The following is a 15,675-nucleotide window of genomic DNA, read 5'->3' as shown; positions in this document are numbered from 1 at the left end:
ACACTTGCCCCATATAGTGCTGCACAAATGTTGATAATGGCCCCATATAGACACTTGCCCCATATAGTGCTGCACAAATGTTGATTATGGCCCCATACAGACACTTGCCCCATATAGTGCTGCACAAATGTTGATTATGGCCCCATACAGACACTTGCCCCATATAGTGCTGCACAAACATTGATTATGGCCCCATACAGACACTTGCCCCTTATAGTGCTGCACAAACGTTGATTATGGCCCCATTATCACACTTGCCCCTTATAGTGCTGCACAAATGTTGATTATGGCCCCATACAGACACTTGCCCCATATAGTGCTGCACAAACATTGATTATGGCCCCATACAAACACTTGCCCCATATAGTGCTGCACAAATGGTATGGCCCCATAAGATGCTCCATGCACACACTTGCCCCATATAGTGCTGCACAAACATTGATTATGGCCCCATACAGACACTTGCCCCATATAGTGCTGCACAAACGTTATGGCCCCATAAGATGCTTCATACAAACACTTGCCCCATTTGCTGTTGCCGCGATAAAAAAAAAACTTACATACTCACCTCTCGTCGCTCAGGCCCCTGGCACTTTCAATATTCACCTGACTTTGTTCCGGCACCGCTCCATCTTCAGCATCTTCTGCACTGACGTTCAGGCAGAGGGCGCGCACTAACCATGTCACCGCGCCCTCTGACCTGAGCGTCACTGCAGAAGACACTGAAGACGGAGCGGCGCCGGAACGAGGAGCAGGTGAATATCGCACAGCGCTCCCCTCCCCATTATACTCACCTGCTCCTGGCGCGGTGCAGTCCCTGTTCCCCAGTGCCGCAGCTTCTTCCTATATTGAGCGGTCACCGTTACCGCTCATTACAGTAATGAATATGTGGCTCCACCCCTATGGGAGGTGGAGCCGCATATTTATTACTGTAATGAGCGGTACCATGTGACCGCTCAGTGCAGGAAGAAGCTGGGGCGCCGAGGAACAGACACTGCAGGGACCACACCAGGAGTAGGTGAGTATAATTAGACAGCCCCCACTCCCCCTCCCCTGCCAACCCCTGGGTATGGCTCGAGTATAAGCCAAGAGGGGGACTTTCAGCCCAAAAAAATGGGCTGAAAATCTTTGGTTATACTCGAGTATATACGGTAATTATAATATTGGGGAAAATTCGATCTGTTGGTTTGGCCCTCTACAATAGTCATGGTCTATCATGTTGCCTTTTGGGAAAATGAATTGCCCATCCCTACCATACAGTCAAGCATGATTATAACAATGGTTGATTCGAATAGCTGCTGTACATTTATTTGACATTTATTTCTAATATCAAAAAGTAAGCTCTGTGTTCTATTCTCATATAATATATTTTATAATAGAAGTGCTTGTCCACTACTTTGACACAGGTTAATAGTAAGATCATGGTGCGTAAAAATAGTAATAAATAACAGATACTTATTTGACCCTCACACTTTTGCATATTGCTACCAATCTCCTGGCTTCCTCTTCCATACTAGTGTCAAGTGACCAGTGCTACCAATCCTACAGTGAGACTCTGATTCATTCTGCCCATGGTTTGGGTAGAATGAACCAAGTGACAGATTCACATATATTGCACAATACCTGTAGATCAGTGCGAGTCAGGGTCCTGAGATCCCCACCAATCACCTAATATACCCCAGAAAAGTGCACCGCTCAGTATATATTAGCACCAAGCTACTGACTGAGAGTGTAAGGAAATGGACATGCTACCCATGTTCCCCCTTAAAGAACATGAATATTATGTTGTGAATGTGAACTATGACAGGCGTTAATTGTGTCATGTTTTCTGTTGCACAACGGTAGGGAGAGGTAGAGTTAAAGATTGGGACTAGTCCAGAGTGGGAGGGGCTAAGGTGAAGGGACAGAGACAATTTCCTGTCAGAACATCAGATAAAGCCCAGTGTGCATAGAAAGCAGACCTAAGGTGTGTTAAATGAGCAGTGCCACATGATATGGGAGTCCCTAATGTGAGAAGAGACAGTAACATAGGAAAGCGAGATCATAGTGGAAAGAAAAAGAGAAGTGACTGAAAGACAGAATGATCAATCAGACAGGGGTCCTGGGAGCAGTGCGGCCCAGAGATTTTAACTCAGAGAGGTAACCGGCCCAGATGAGACAGAGTACGTGAGACGAAGAGAGTGCCCAGGGTGGCAGTTCCAAGGCATCAGTAGCAGAGAAGTTAGGTATAGGCCATATTGACAACATATACAGTGGAGTGTAAAAGTTTTGGCACCCCTGGTCAAAATTACTGTTATTGTTTACATTTAAGCAAGTTGAAGATGAAAAGATCTCACATTTCCTTTGTATTTTAGGCAAGAAAAATGTATATAGATTCATCTTTTACATAAAAAAAAGAAAAATGGGCTGATGCAAAAGTTTGGGAACCCTGCATGATTAGTACCTAGTAGCTCCTTCTTTTAAAATTATCACAGCTTGTAAATGCTTTTTGTAGCTTGCTAATAGTCTTTCATTCCTAGTTTGAGGGATTTTCATTCATTTCTCCTTGGAAAATTCTTCCAGTTCTGTGAGATTCCTGGGTCGTCTTGCATACACTGCTATTATAAGGTCTAGCCACAGATTTTCAGTCATGTTCAGATCACGAGTGTGTGAGGGCCATTTTAAAACCTTCAGCTTGCCCCTTTTGAGATAGTCTATTGTGGATTTTGATGTGTGTCTAGGATCGATATCCATTTGTAAAAGCCATCCTCTTTTCAACTTCGCCTTTTTTTTTACAGATGGTGTTATGTTTGCATCAATAATTTGTTGCAATTTCATTGAATCCTTTCTTCCCTCAACCCGTGAAATGTTCCCTGTGCTATTGGCTGCAACACAACCCCAAAGCATGATTGGTCCACACCCATCCTTAATGGTTGGTGAAATGTTTTTTTCTTGAAATTCTGTGCACTTTTTTCTCCACACATACCTTTTATCATTGTGGCGAAAGAGTTCTATTTTGACTTCAGTTGTCCACAGGACTTGTTTCCAAAATGTATCAGGCTTGTTTAGATGTTCTTTTGCATGCTTCTAATGATGAGTTTCATGGTGAGGACTCAGGAAAGGTTTTTTGTGATGACTTTTCCATGCAGGCCACATTTGTGCAGGTGTCTCTGAACAGTAGAACAGTTTGGAGCGCCCCCACACCGCCGCAGGGCCGAGGGGTACCCGGAGCCGGGCCTCTGAGTCTCAGTTCAGTTCTGGGGTTGTCACGGTGGCTAGACCCGGTCCGTGGCCCTGTCTGTCAGTGGGGGACGTCCGGTGAATAAGTGATGGTGTAACGGTGCAGTTGTGAGGTGCAGGTCGCGGTAAATAACGAGGACACCAGGTTGCAGTCTCTTTACCTCTTTACTGAAGATCTCTGAGTCCTCAGTCCAGAATACGGTTCACCAGGCTGCGCAAGTCCGGCCGGTCCAATGGCACTTCCAGAGTTCTCTTCACAGGAGGAAATCTGTGCCTTCCCCCTAGCGCTATGTGTTGCAGTCCTTCCCTGCTGTGCTTACGGAAAGTACCCCACAACTGTTGTGTCTGTTTCTTAAGTTCCCTCACAACTCGACTAGATGATGTTCTGCTAATCCTCCGTCCCTCCCTGAGGTTCGGGTAGGAACGGCACCCGTTTGACGGGTAGGCCTGGAGTTCTTCCGGGACCCTAGAGACGCCCCTCTCCCACAATTGCCTCCCAAGACTTCATAGGTGATTTGAGTTAGACAGCCCGCCTGAGACTGACTGTCCTGCCGCTGTTTGGAGTATTGCTTGAAGCTGAATGTTATTCTACTCCCTCGGCGTTCCGGCCACCGGTAGTGCGCCTCATTAGGATGTTGCTTCGGTCTTACAGCACGACTCCTACTGGTATTTCTCCTTTGCATGATCCCGTTTCTCACTCAGCACAATCTATCTCTCTTCTAATCCTTTCTTGGGCACCGCCGCTACCCGGAGCAGGCACGGTCCCGTTACGTTCGTTCTCGTTGCCAAGCCTCTGTCAGGATCCCACCCCTGACAGAGACCCTACTGTATCTTCCCCTACAACACCCTCTGCCACAAGGTGTTGCCTGGTTCCAACCCAGTCAGCTTTCTGATCTAACTTCCTGCCTGACCCCCAGTTTACCCACTATGGTGGGGAGTGGCCTAGTGAATAGAACCCTTAGCTCCCCCCGGAGGCCCGGCTGTGAAATGTATTGGTGACTGTGATACCTGATTAGATGAACTCCTTCAGTGCCATCAGACGCACCATAGCTCCCCATAGTGGCGGAGCCACAGTACTGCAACGACCAGGACTCTGGGGCGCTGCAAATATATCACAACTCCAGCCTGCTAAATCTTTCTGAAGGTCTTTTTCTGTTAAGCAGAGGTTCTGATTTGCCTCTCTAGAAATCCAAGAGCAGCTCTCACTGAAATATTGCTTCCAGACCATATCTTGACCTCCACTTTTTTCCTGTTAACTGTAATATCTTAATTACATTTCAACTTGAGGAAAGGGCAACTTGAAAACCCTTTGCTATTTTCTTATAGCCTTCTCCTGCTTTTTGGACCTCCACCATTTTCATTTTAAGAGTGCTAGGCAGCTGCTTAGAAGAACCTATGGCTGCTGTTTTGGCACAAGGTTAGAGGAGGGTTGGTGTTTTCAAAAGCTAGGAAATTTGCATCACCTGGCCTTTCCTAATGATAGTAGTGAACAAGCTATTACCCTAGCAGGTTAATTAAAGTGAAACCTTGATCAAAGTTAACTGAGCACATAAATCTCCAAGGGTGCTTATACTTTTGCATTAGCCTTTTTTCCTTTTTGTAATTCTTAACATGAAAAAAAGACAATATATACATTTTTGCCTAAAATACAAAGTAAATATGTTGTCTTTAACTTTAGTTCTTTTAGAGATCTTTTCAGCTTCAACTTGTTTAACTGTTCATAATAACAGTAATTGACCAGGGGTGCCCAAACTTTTACATGCCACTGTAGTTTCCTAGAGGGGAATGAAGATGCTGAACCATGGGTTTAGAGTAGGACTCTTGCTAACTGCACTGTAGTACTGTGCTGGGTTGTGGTGAAGGAAAATGAAGCTGTGGAGATAGAGAAAAAATTAGTAACGAGAAAGTAATTGAGATCCTGTGTGACAAATAATCTGTATTGTGAAGGAAACGTTCATAAAGATGTTTACACACTACCTACTGTAAGCAATGCCCACAAAGTTATCGAAAAGTAAAATGTTTATTATTGACTGGTGAACTTCCTCAATGAACTGTTCAACATCTGGACTGGGCTAGCCAAAGTCACAGGTATCATGCAGCCTGCAATGGCGATGCTCACCCATAGACAAAGTACATGTTAAATATGCTTATTTTGCACATTTATTTAATCAGGACTCTTTACCAGATGCGTTACTCTTAAAGCAAAAACGTCATAATATTTTCATAAAAAAATGTAGTGGTTTATTGGATTGTCCACAGAAAAACCACATTGCAGCAAAGCATAAAATAGGTAAAATAGTTATGAACAGATTGTCCATTTGTTCCTCATTTTTCCTGAGATGGTAAAAAGCGTCTGTCTGTCATGGAATAGAAGTCATCATGGCTACCACTTGTTCATTCCATCTGTGAGTTGTCTGAAGTCCATGGAGAATGATGGAGAAGCAAGCAGGAGGTGACCCCCACATGACAGCCCCCCTCCTCCTCCTAATAGCTGTGATTATAAATGTGTCCCACACACCACGTGTTCTCTCTATATGGTGTTGACTTATACTCTAAGCTACACATACAGTAATAGCTTTTTGTAATGTCAGCGAGAGGCAATGTGCTCAGTACAGAATTGAAAATAAGAATAATTTAATTAATAATTAATATTTAATGGTACACACACCCAGCCCGGACCTCCATCTTCATGTAATGTGCCGTGACATAAGAGATGAGTACATCAGCTACAGCTACCTCCCCGCACCACATTACAATTGCACACACAAAGAGTAAATCGGATAAAAAAGTATAGGCTGCAGAATGTTGTGCGCACCTGTCTGCTAAGTTGCACACTTTGTAGAAGTGTTTTAAGTGGTCAGTCGAGGTCTCAGGACCCGTACCTCCACCAATCTGCAGGCAGATAAAGTACATGTTAAATAGGAAACAGCCTGTTCAAAGTTCAGTTTCCTTGAAAATAATCTTTGCTTTGTTTAAGATAATCCTTTAGCAGTTGTAACAATTCATCTTCACAGCACATTCACCACTGTGCGGATATATGCTTTGTTATAAGTACAGCAAAACTAATCATTCATATATCTCAGTAATCACATGGTGTGTTTTTTTTTTCTATTGCCCTGTTTGAACCTGGCCTAAAGCGTATAAATTTGCTAGACATTTTTCTAAAAATGATTTTCATATATTAACATGATATAAAAAGTAGCCATGTATTATAATAACAGCTCCAATATTTGTGTGTATGTGGTATACCATATACAGAACATGCAATTTAGAAGGCTATAAGTGCAAATTAATTAGGCCTCATATGGCATCAGAGCCAACCTAAATGCTGAATCAAGCATGAAGGGCTTTAATATTGGGTCACCACTAGATATAAGCTAAATGTTTGAACTTCAATTTACCAAATTCGCTGAATTTAAAAGAAAATACTGAAAAGGCCTGTAATTTTCCATAAAAGACATGTATAGCACTCTGCGGTTACCTAGGTCTTCACTTAACCCCTTTTAAGCTCTTTATTTCCAACACAGCTTTATTAATATCCAAATAACCTCAAACTTTCTTCCTATGGTAAAATGGTTGGTAAGCTGTTGTAACAAAAAGAATGACACAGACTTTTTTAATAAATCTTAATTAAACCACACTTACGACATCGCTCATTCCAAAAATGCCATTGTCTTCTGCAAAAGAGTTAAAAATAAAAACAGCAATATTCCTCACCTTTCCGCAGAAAAGGTGTTAATCTAGATGGCAGGCTGCATGGTTGCATGATGCGACCATACAGCATGCCATCCAGCAGAGACACTGATCAGCATCTGCTACAGCTGCCCAGAGTCTCGTGGTGAACTCATAAGACCTGTTTGATGTCACTGCCAGCGTGAGAAACTTCTCGTGCTCCCGGTGCCATCAGAAAGGTCCTGAGAGTTCACAGCCAATGAACTCACTTCACCTATCTGACTTCAGCACTAGCGCCAATAAAAAATTTCCCATGCCGCTCATGCTAATGTCAAATACGTACCGGAGATGTCAGTGTCTGTGTGTTTTATATGTGTGGCAACTGTGTGCAGCCCATGTGCCGCATCAGTAATACACGGTGGGAGCCAGGGAAGCAGCAGTATAGTAAGCACTGTTCCCCGGTGCCTGGTGCTGAAGATGACTCTCATCTTTCTACCCTTCTCTGCAGGTGATCAACACGAGCAGGATAGAATGATAAGAGATGTATTCAAGTGAGAACAGTGACAGGAGGCTGCAGCTTTTGGGATTATTACTCCCATCAGCCTACACCTGCTGCTGCAAGAACAGTGACAGCAGGAGCGGCTGATGGGAGTATTCCTCACCCACTGCCTGTGCTACAAATAAATAAATGGCATGGGTTCCCCTGTATTTTCTATAACCAGCCAGGCAAAACTGACAGCGTGGGGCTGCAACCATCAGCTGTCAGTGTTAGCAAGGCTGGTTATCAAGAATAGAGGGGTCTCCATTCTGCATTTTTTAATTATTTAAATAAATAATGTTATAACAACGGCGTGGGCCCCCCACCATTTTGGCAAACATTCTTGCTAAAGCTGACAGCTGGGAGCTGGCTGATATTCTCAGGCTGGTAAAGGGCCATGGATACTGACCCCAGCCTAAAAATAGCTGCCCGCAGCTTCCTAGAAAAGGCACACCTATTAGATGAGCCTATTCTGGCACTTTGCCTGACTCTTCCCACTTGCCCTGTAGCAGTGGCAAGTGTGGTTCATGCTTGTGGGGTTGATGTCACCTTTGTATTGTCAGGTGACATCAAGCCCACGGATTACTAAATGGAGAGGCATCTATAGGACACCTATACATTATTAATCCTATAGTTGCATGGTAAATAAAGACACAGCCAGAATAAAGTCAATTTTTAGAAATAAAGCAAAACACAGTTTTCCATTTTAGTTTAAAAATAATAAACAAAGATGTTAGGACTGGCGGAAAGCACCAAATAATAATTGGAGATAATATAAGGTGCATTCGCAGTCCAGGGTCCACCGTGCAGCTAAGACACCTACTGCTTGGTAATGACGGACTATATGGTGGTATAATGTGAGTACACACCTGGTATGAAGGAAGCGAACCCTGTTGCGTCACAGGGTCGCGATACCGCACAGAGAGCACAAGCAAGGCGACACAGAACTCTGCCCCAAGACTCAGGGTAAGAGTCCCTCTAGATCTCTTGCGCTCGACAGCGCTAATGCGGTGCCAGGGAAATTAAAGGAAATATTTTCCGCACAGGAGTGCATGCCGCACCACTTTGGCATACGCCACTAACCACCCTAAGTAGGGCTAGGAAAGCGCACTATCTGCACATGGCGCCGCTCTGGCGGTCACTGCTAACTGGATTAGCAACTTGTGCAATTGTGCAGGATAACACTGTCAGACGCTAGGTAGCTATATCATTTGCGACCAGGCAACAACACTAGGGATGGGAATGATTCAGAGCTTTCATCCATCGACAGGCATTCATCCACACACACACAAGTTAATAAGTTTACACTAGCGCATGGCCGAGCAACCATGTGAACCTTTTATAGCAGTAGCGCTCCAGGACCTTCCTGATGGTCAAATAGGAGCCGCAGCAGGACCTGAGTATGTGACTCCCGAGCTCCAATGGGAGGTCGTCCCGTGGGCATGCTCAGTGTGGGAAAATCAGGACTTAGTCCCTGAAATGCCTGCTCCCTGCTGAAGAGTGCTGGCTACAAAGGCAGAGCCTGGAAAGGCAGCAGTACCCAAGCGCACAGTATCAGCTTGAGCCAGACTCTAGGATCAACTGGAGGAGAATGGGAGACCGTAGTGGACATGGTTTGAGATTCCCCATCGGCAGCGGCGGGAACTCGACACCTAACATTACCCCCCCTCCTGGGGCCCCCCTCCTTGGGCCTCACTATGTTCAAAGGCTGCAATGAGCAGCAGAGCCCCAATTTGCCCCACAGGTTCCCAGGTTCTGTCCTCTGGGCCGTGACCCTTCCAGTCCACCAGATAGTACTTATTGCCACCTACCATCTTGCACCCCAAGATAGAATTCACCTCTTGCTCATCCGTGGACGAACCCGATGTCCCAGCAGATGACTCGGAAAACCGGGACATTTAAACGGGCTTTAAGAGGGACACATGAAAGGTGTCCGTGATACCCAAGCGTGGAGGAAGAGCCAGATGGTAGACCACAGGATTAACCTGTTCCAGAACCTTGAAGGGACCTAAGTAGCGAGGTGCAAACTTAGTGGACTCAATTTGCAGCCTGATATTGCAGGCGGAGAGCCACACTAAGTCGCCATGAGCAAAAGTTGGAGCAGGGCGCCGATGTGCATCGGCAGAGACCCTCATTCTCTCCTTGGAGGTCCGGATGGCATCCTGTTTGCGGTCCCAGATGTCCCGTGCTTCCACTGCCCAGTCTGCCACCCTAGAGTTGGCGGAGGACACGGGCATGGGCACAAGAACCCGCGAATGCTGGCCGTAATTAAGGAGGAATGGGGTCTGTCCAGTGGAGTCGGCTATGACGTTGTTCAAGGCAAACTCCGCCCATGGTAGCAGGAATGCCCAGTCATCCTGCCTGGCCGAGACAAAATGTCGTAGGTATGTTACCAGGGTCTGGTTGACCCTCTCTACCAACCCATTTGTCTCGGGATGGTACACGAAGAGAGATTCTGCTCAATACTAAGTAGGTGACACAGCTCTCTACAGAACCGAGATGCAAACTGGAGACCCCAGTCACTGACAATCTTATTAGTCATACCGTGTAAGCGGAAGACATGTTTGACAAGCAACGCCGCCAAGGCCCGTGCAGAAGGTAACCGTGGGAGAGGCACCAAATGCACCATTTAGAGAAATGATCGGTAACTACCCATATAAAGGTGCAGCTACGGGACTTGGGTAAGCCAACCACAAAGTCCATCCCGACCATCTCCCAGGGCCTTTCAGCCACCGGTAGAGGGTAAAGTAGCCCAGCAGGCTGTTGTCGAGAAGACCTATTCTTGGCGCAGGAGACGCATGCCCGAATATAGTCTTCGATGCCATGGGCCATATGCGGTCACCAGTACGTCCTCGCCAGAAGCTCTGATGTCCTCTTGATCCTGAAATGTCCACCCACCATGGACGAGTGAGCCCAAGAGAGAACCCCCGGTTGCAAATTAGATGGCACAAAAGTCTTGCCTGGGGGCACAGGCTCTAGCGACACCGGAGCCACAGTTCTCAGATTCTCAGAGGGGACAATTAGCCGAGGCTCCTCCTCCTCAGATGACACCACGGAGCGAGAGAGCGTCGACGCAAATGTTCTTCTCCCCGGATAGGAAATGAAGGGTGAAGTGGAACCGGGATAAGAACAGAGACCACCTAACCTACCAAGAATGTAGCCGCTGGGCTGTTTGCAAATACACCAAATTCTTGAGGTGAGTGTAAACTTGGAAGAGAAAGCGAGCTCCTTCCAGAAGGTGTCTCAACTCTGAAAAGGCCAACTTCATTGCTAGCAACTCCCTGTCCCCGATAGAATAATTCCTCTCCACCGGAGTAAAGGTCTTGGAGTAGAAGAAGCAAGGATGCTTCCGACCTTGAGCGTCCTTTTGGAAGAGGACCGCTCCAGTACCGACAAATGAGGCATCCACCTCAATAATGAAGGGCTTAGCTACATCGGGACAATACAGAATGGGAGCACTAGCAAAATGGGACTTAACAGATAAGAAGGTCTTGGAGACCTCCTCCAACCACAATTTGGGATTTGAACCCCTCTTGGTGAGGGCTACCAAGGGAGCTACCAAAGTTGAGAAGTGGGGAATGGACTGGTGATATTAATTAATGAACCCCATAAAGCGTTGCACCGCTTTGAGAGAATGAGGTTCCTGCCAGTCTATCACTGCTTGTAGCTTGGCAAGATCCATAGCTAATCCCCAGGCTGAGATGATATAGCCCAGGAAATGCAAGGACTCCTGCTCAAACAGACACTTCTCCAACTTGGCATAGAGGGAGTTTGCCTGTAGGAGGTCGAAGACTCTGCAAACATCTCTCCGGTGGGAATCTATATCTGTAGAGTAGATAAGAATATCATCCAGATAGACTACCACCGAGGTTGAGAGCATATCCCGGAAGATGTCATTCACAAAGTCTTGGAAGACAGCTGGGGAATTACAGAGCCCAAAGGGCATCACCAGATATTCATAGTGCCCATCCCTGGTATTAAAAGCCATCTTCCATTCGTCCCCCTCGCGGATGCGAATCAGCTTGTAAGCACCCCTCAGATCTAACTTAGTAAATACCCTCTCCCTTCGTAGTCTATCGAAGAGCTCAGATATCAAAGGCACTTATTCTTAACGGTGATGGGGTTAAGACCCCAGTAGTCAATACATGGACATGATTCTCCATTCTTCTTTTGCACAAAGAAGAACCCCGCCCCCACAGGTGACACTGACTTCCTCTTGAATGAATCCTCTTGCAGATTTTCCTGAATGTATATTGACATTGCCTCCTTCTCCAGGAGAGACAGGGGATAAACTCATCCCTGGGGAGGCTCTGACCCAGGCAAGAGATCAATAGGACAGTCATAGGGGCAGTGAGGCGGAAGAGTCTCTGCAGCTCTCTTGGAGAATACGTCCACATAAAACCAATATTGCTTGGGGAGAGAGGAAAGATCTGCGGGTACCTCTGTCATGGCAACCTGAAGGCACTCCCTCAGACATCTGCCCTCACAAGATTTACTCCATCCCAGAATTCTCCCAGAGGACAACTCTATATGTGAAGAGTGATAACGCAACCAAGGTATCCCTAGCAGAATCTCATCTATTCCCTCAGGAATGACAAGAAGGGAAATGATCTCCTGATGGGATGGAGACATGGATAATGTAAACGGGATAGTCTGGTGTGTAATTTGTGAGGGCAGTGTCGACCCCTTCACCACTCTTATGGTCACTGGTTTGGCTAGCATAACCAGGGGTATTGCGTGCCGTTGGGCGAATGCTGAGTGAGGACACGAAATTTCCCTCTGCCCCAGAATTCACACAAAGCTCGACTGTAAAAGTGGAAGGGCCAAAGGTAATTGTCCCCTTGAAGGACAATTTGGAGGAAAATGCCACTGTGTCTAGTGAACCTCCTCGTACAGTTACAAGACGCAGTCGTTTTCCCTGCCACTGTGGACATTTCTTGGTATAATGTCCTGACTGCTGGTAGACATTACAGACCATGGGTATTCAAGCTGCCCGAGACTTAGGACCCGCACGAGAAACCTCCATGGCCTCATAGGGCTTGGATGCCTGAACAGGGGACTCCAGAGGCTTGGCGAAGGTAGGTGCCAGGCAAAACCTCTGCCTACACTAGGCTCGCTCCAACCCCCGCTCGTGAAAATGGAGGTCAATGCGAGTGGATATGGCTATCAGCTCTTCCAGTGTGGCGGGAATTTCCCTGGTGGCCAAGGCGTCCTTCCCATGGTCAACCAGTCCTCTCCAGAACACAGGGATAAGGACTTTAAGGACTTTATCCGGCCACTCCAGCTCAGATGCCAAAGTCCAGAAGTGAACGGAAAAATGACTGACCATGGATGAACCCTGTGTCAAAGCCAGCAGTTGGAGTGCTGAATCATGGGTGACACAAGGTCCCAAAAAGACCTGTCTCAGAGAGTCCAGAAACCTTGGAGCACTCTGCACCACATGATCATCGTTGCCCACGCCAATGCCCTGCCCGACAACAGGGATACAATAAATCCCACCATCGCCCGCTCCGTGGGAAAATGTGCACCCAGGAGCTCAAGGTGTATGGCACACTGACTCACGAATCCCCGACACAGTTTACTGTCACCAGTAAACTTACCAGGTAGCGGGAGACAGGATAAAATCGGATCTGGGGTGGCAGTGGATAAACTGGCTGCAGCTATGCTAGCAGCGTGAACAGTGACCGCGGTAACATCCACAGCAGAGGATGTATGCTCAAGAGCCGCCAACCTACCCTCCAGCTGCTGGATGTACCGTTGTAGACACTGTTTGTCCGCCATTACAAGCCAGACCCTGGTGCTAGTGTAATGTTAGGAGTGGCGTAACGCACCAAATAATAATTGGAGATGATATAGTGTGATTTGCAGTCCAGGGTCCACCGTGCAGCTAAGACATCTGCTTCTTGGTAATGACAGACAGTATGGTGGTATAATGTAAGTACACACATGGGTTAGCTTCACCCGGTATGAAGGAAGCAAACCCTGTTGCGTCACAGGGCTGCGATACCGCACAGAGAGCGCAAGCAAGGCGACACAGAACTCTGCCCCAAGACTCAGGGTAAGAGTCCCTCTAGATCTCTGGCGTTCGACACCGCTACTGCGGTGCCAGGGAAACTGAAGTAAATATTTTCCGCACAGGAGTGTGTGCAGCGCCACTCTGGCGGATGCCACTAACCACCCTAAGTAGGGCTAGGAAAGCGCACTATCTGCGCACGGCGCCGCTCTGGCGGTCGCTGCTAACTGGATTAGCTACTTATGCAATTGTGCAGGATAGCACTGTCGGGCGCTAGGTAGCTATATCATTCGCGACCAGGCAACAACACTAGGGAGGGGAATGATTCAGAGCTTTCATCCATCGACAGGCATTCATCCACACACACACAAGTTAATAAGTTTACACTTGCGCATGGTCGAGCGGCCATGCAAACTTTTTTTAGCAGTAGCGCTCTGGGACCTTCCTGATGGTCCAATAGGCGCCGCAACAGGACCTGAGCATGTGACCCTTGACCTCCGATAGGAGGTCGTTCTGTGGGCATGCTCAGTGTGGGAAAAGCAGGACTTAGTCCCTGAAACACCTGCTCGCTGCTGAACAGTGCTGGCTACAAAGGAAGAGCCTGGAAAGGCAGCAGTATCCAAGTGCACAGTATCACCTTAAGCCAGATGCTGGGATTGACGTCTCTGCTGAGTAGGTTCCACTGCTGCTGGAGGAGAATGGGAGACCGCAGTAGACATGGTTTGAGATTCTCCCTGTGCAACGGCGGGAACTCGACACCTAACACAAAGATATACTCACCTAATTCCACTGAATTACTTGTCTTTTGTAATAAAACTAAAATAAAAAAAAAACATATCCCTCACCTCTTAGTCTTTCTGTCCGACGCCGTAATCCATATCTGGGGATTAATAGTTTTCAATCTGGATGGTGCTAAGATGTGAACATCCAAGCTGAGAACCACTGGTTAATGTGCTGCTGTGAGTGCATCATCAGTGACTAGCAGTGGCATGATTGAGGTTACCTCCGGTCACTTAGGCTGCGTTCCCAGCAGGGTTGAACCGTTTTTAGTGGCCGCAGGTGTCGGCTGATGGGAGCTGTAGTCCAATCAGCTGACTCTAGTGACCGGAGGTGAACTTTATACCTCCGATCACAGTTGCAGGTTCACGCTCTCGTTTGGGAGCCGCGGCTCTCTGACCGGCAGTGATGATTTCATTGCCGATCAGAAGTGGTGTTTGCTGCGATGTCATGCACGTGACAGCATGACAAACACCCAGTGTTCAGGCAGCCAATCACAGTAATGTCACACCAAAGATCGTGCCGGCATTACTGTGATTGGCAAGCAAGCCCAGCATGTCGATTGGCTGCAAATAATGAGTCAAACATGCTGAGCATGTCACTCGAATATACTGAAGTGAATAGCAAATTACTCGCTGAGTAACGGATAGACTGAATACAGTACTATTTGTGCGAATAACGAATAGTTCCGAATATATTCGCTCATCACTAACCATAGTATCTAGGATTTACTTCTTATTTTTCTGATATCCATAAGCATAACTACATGGTGACCACTTAATCAGCCATTTTGGAGATATCTCTTTATACTAAGTATACAGTATACTCTTTTGTTTAATCTGACATCAAAAACTCTCAGGGTTCCCACAATCCAAATGGGTTTCTCGCCCCCGGGCTGTCTTTTTTGTGTGTTTGTAATTCTTGGAATTTTTTTATATGTTTTTATATTTATATCTAATAAAAAATAATACCTCTCAATCATTTCATAAACTATTGTTCTGGCATAATTTTTCTGTTTTGGTTTTTCTATGGTTGCTAGTGCCTTGTGAGACACATTACCTCTGCCTCCACTTACAAATCTTTGAGGTTTAAATACTTTAAAAAGTTTAAAAAAATGTGCCAAGATAAAAATCTGCAGTGAGATGAGATAAAAAAAATGCGACATTTGGTAAAAGTTGTATTTTGTGAATCTGCTTAAAACATCTGTTTAAGCAAAGTTGCTGAGGAAAAAAATGTAAAAAACGTATAAAGTGACACAAAGGTATAAATAATGAGACGCACTTTCTAAAACCACTAAAAAGGATCAAATTACTCTAGAAAATTGGAGAAACAACAGTGGTGAATTGGGGCCTTCATTTTTTTGTCTTTTATGAACTGAAATTGCTAGAGAACAATATGATGCTTGCCATTTATAGATAATTGATTTAACACATATTTTACTGTTTTAATAATACTA

Source organism: Ranitomeya variabilis, chromosome 3 (assembly GCF_051348905.1).
Source record: "Ranitomeya variabilis isolate aRanVar5 chromosome 3, aRanVar5.hap1, whole genome shotgun sequence".
NCBI lineage: Eukaryota > Metazoa > Chordata > Amphibia > Anura > Dendrobatidae > Ranitomeya > Ranitomeya variabilis.
The sequence above is the reverse complement of the archived record's forward strand: the minus strand, read 5'-3'. Positions refer to the sequence as shown.